The following is a 3,732-nucleotide window of genomic DNA, read 5'->3' on the forward strand; positions in this document are numbered from 1 at the left end:
CTTTTTCCTTTTTGGTTTTTCCAGGCAGGGTTTCTCTGTGTAGTTTTGGAACCTGTCCTGGATCTCACTCTGTAGACCAGGCTGGCCTCGAACTCACAGAGATCCTCCTGCCTCTGCCTCCCGAGTGCTGGGATTAAAGGCGTGTGCCACCATCACCCAGCCCACACCCATATTTTGGTCATTACACTTTCTTCTTATTCACCCCCCTCTCCCACTGCCTTCCCCTATCCTTTTGGTTTCTATTTTTTTGAGACAAGATTTTATTGACTGGCCTAGAACTCACTAAACAGGGCAAACTGGTCTCAACATCCCGGCAGCCTTCCTTCTGCTTCCTTAGCGGGCCGGTTTGCAGGCCTGCTCCACTAAACCCGGTTTACACATAGGAAACGCTTTATCTCCGTGAGGGCTCAAAACAAACTGATGAGAAAGGGGAATCCTAGGCGGGGGTTGGGGGGTGGGGGTGGCTCAGTGGGGAGAGTGCTTGCCTAGCGTGTCTGAAGCGTGTGTGTGTGTGTGTGTGTGTGTGTGTGTGTGTGTGTGTGTGTTCCATCCCGAGCACTTCATAAATCTGGTGTGGTGGTGCAGGTCTGTAATCCTGGCACTCAGGCCTCAGAGGCAGGAGGATTGAGAGTTCAAGGTCATACTCAACTATATAAAAAATCTGAGGTTTGCTTGGGCTAGAAGAAGAAGGAGGTGGAGGAGGAGGAAGAGGAGGAGGAGGAGGAGGAGGAGGAGGAGGAGGAGGAGGAGAAGAAGAAGAAGAAGAAGAAGAAGAAGAAGAAGAAGAAGAAGAAGGAAAAGATTCCTACTGTTAATGCTATTCAGGGAGGCTGTGTATAGCTATCGGCCTGTCAGTGTGTGAGAATACCTTATTGCTATGGCCTGGAAACAGGTGATTGCTAATGCTCTCAGTGTGGAAATGGTGAAGGGCTCCATGTTATTATTATTATTATTATTATTATTATTATTATTATTATTATTATTATTGTTTGTTTTATGTGCATGAGTGTTTTGCCTGCATGTATGTCTGTGTACCACATGCATGCCTGGTGCCCACAGAGGTCCAAAGAGGGCATTGGATGGGGATCCAACGGAACTGGCGTTACAGATGGTTGTAGCCACCATGAAAGTGCTGGGGACCAAAACTGTGTCCTCTGCAGAAGCAACAAGTGCCCTTCACTGAGCCCTCGCTCCAGGGCCTTTCATTGTTTTAATTGTGTATTTATTTATTTATTGGTTATGGGAGCCATTGCATGCCACAGTGTGCATGTGGAGGTCATGCTACAGTGTGCATGTGGACGTCGGAGGACAGACAACTTCTGGGCACCGGTTTTCCCCTCCTACCAGGTTTACTCTGTAACTCAAACTCAGATTGCCCGCCTTGGCAGCTGTCCTTTTTACCACCCAGGCATCACCTCTCTGTTCCTCCAAGTGTCCTAGTATTGAGGAAAAAAGGGTTTGAGATCTTTGGGTCTCTTTGGGAGGGACATTAATTCTGGCCTAACATGAGTTCGCACCTGCAGCAGGCAATTGAGACACTTGGTTTGGCAACAAAGTGGTTCTGGTGGTGGGAACGTTGGAAGGAATGACCTCATCTGCACGGGGTAAATGGAGGGTGCTTCCTGACCAGCAGAGTGAAGACCTCAGGCGTCACTTGCATGGAAAAGGGAAATCACGGGATTTTCACCAGCTCCATGTGTATGTGTGTGTGTGTGTGTGTGTGTGTGTGTGTGTGTGTGTGTGTGTGTGTGTTTTAAGGCTTGCAATGTAATCCAGTCTGAAACTTGCCCCCGCTTCCCTGTCAAGCTATGGGATTCCAGGTATGCCTCACCACACTGGATTTATGCAGGTCTGAGGATGGCACCCGGGGCTTCCGGGGCTTCCTCGGTGCTAGGGAGGCTGTCCACCAAGCTCTCTCCTGGAAAGAGAGCAGCAGAGAGGCCACCCCAGTAGTCATTCTCTTACGGATACACTACCTACCCTTGCAGACTGAAGTCTGGTGGGCTGTTCTCATCGTTTCAGCCTGCTGATGAACAGCACCTTCCTCCACCCTGCCTCTTTCCTTCCATTCCGCTATCTCTCCTCTGTGCATAGTAATGCATTGCCTGTCCCACTCAATGAGAAAAAATTTAAGCAATCAAAGGCTGGAAGTGGGCTGCTGATGGCGGCGCCTAGGGCGAGACAGAAGCCGTGATTCAGAAAGACTGGGGGACCCGGGTGCAGAATGATAGTCAAAAAAGGGGGCCTCTGTGGATAAGAAAAGGGGAGCCTGAGACTGCATGGGGAAGGAGGAGGGGACTCCCAGCTCCAGCCGGTCAGCCTGGCTCCAGCCAAGCTGGCTGTTTCCTGCCCTGGCTGACCCCCCACCCCGGAGCAGGACCCAGGCAGGGCAATGAGGAAGGGCAGGGGGGTGGGGAGCACTACTTGCGGCAGGAAGATAAGTGCACCGGGACAAGGGGTCATCATGGGTCTCCCGTGTCCTCTGGGGCGGGGGGGTGGGGTGGTTAGGGTGTTTGGCAGATTCTCAGGTGCCCCAGACTCCTACACCTCAGAGTTTCCAGACCCTGCACTTATTACCTTAAATCCAAGTCTCCTTCCTGCAGCCCTCTAGGGACCGACGTTGGTAGCCTCTCCCATCCATCCATAGTGCGCCCCCCACTACCGGTGCCCTTAAGTAGATGGGGAGCACATTTTCCCGGGACCCTCTCCTCAAACTGATGGGGGGGGGGTGTTGGCAAATGAGAGGAAGGACCCTCCCAGCCATCCCGAGGGCCCCCAGGAGCTAGACAGGAAACAGCCTCAGGAAAGAGGACAGCGGTCTCCACCCCCGCCCTGGAGGTCAAGGCTGCGGGCGGCGGGGGAGTGTCCCCTCCTAAAAAAAAGAAAGAAAGAAAGAAAAAAAGAAAGAAGAAAAGGAGAGAGAGAGAGAGAGAGAGAGAGAGAGAGAGAGAGAGAGAGAGAGAGAGAGAGAGAGAGAGAGAGAGAGAGAGGAGGTGTCGTAGTAGAGATCCCTCGGGATCCCTCACCCTCTCTGACACACCTACCTTTATTTACTTTTTCTATACTTCTTTGGGTCTCAAACCACTATTTCCACCCTCTCTGCTCATTTCTCAGAGCTGGGCTGCGTGCACAGTGGGTCTCCAGCACTTAACCTCTGTGCTATGATTGTGTAAGCGCTCGCTCAGGAGGCCGCCTCGGAGCTGGGATTGTTGCTTGGGGGTGGGAGGGGGGTGTCCGCTGGGCAACCTTCCATCCCCAAAGGCACAGCTTTAACCCTCCCCTCCCAAATGCAATCCCCTGCTCCAACTAGGTGGCACGGCGTGCATCCAGATGTGGAATCTCAGGTCCCGCTGCAAGGTCAAAGCAGGCTTTGTGTGTGTGTGGGTGCGCTTTTACACACACATCTGTGAGACCAGCTGGGTTCAAGCCTGTCCCGAAGGTTCCTAGGCTCCGGCCCCAACACGCACAACACGCACGGGTCACCCAGCACCCCTGGACAGTCCCTGAGTTCCACGCATGCCTCCCCTCCCCCTCTTTGCAAACTTTCTCCTAACTTCCCGACTTGCTCAGTTCGGACGCGCCCCCCCTCATGAATTATTCAGCAGCATAGGAGCCAATCAGCTCCCCCGCTCCCCCCCTCCACCAGCGAAGCCTGGGCTCCAGGGTGTAGGGAGATGGGGGGGGGGCGACGCTGACTCGGGACTGTCTCCGCCTCCCGTGCGCCCCTCCCTC

The sequence above is a fragment of the Peromyscus californicus genome, unplaced genomic scaffold, assembly GCF_007827085.1.
Source record: "Peromyscus californicus insignis strain IS unplaced genomic scaffold, ASM782708v3 Scaffold_2__1_contigs__length_46816999, whole genome shotgun sequence".
NCBI classification, from domain to species: Eukaryota; Metazoa; Chordata; class Mammalia; order Rodentia; family Cricetidae; genus Peromyscus; species Peromyscus californicus.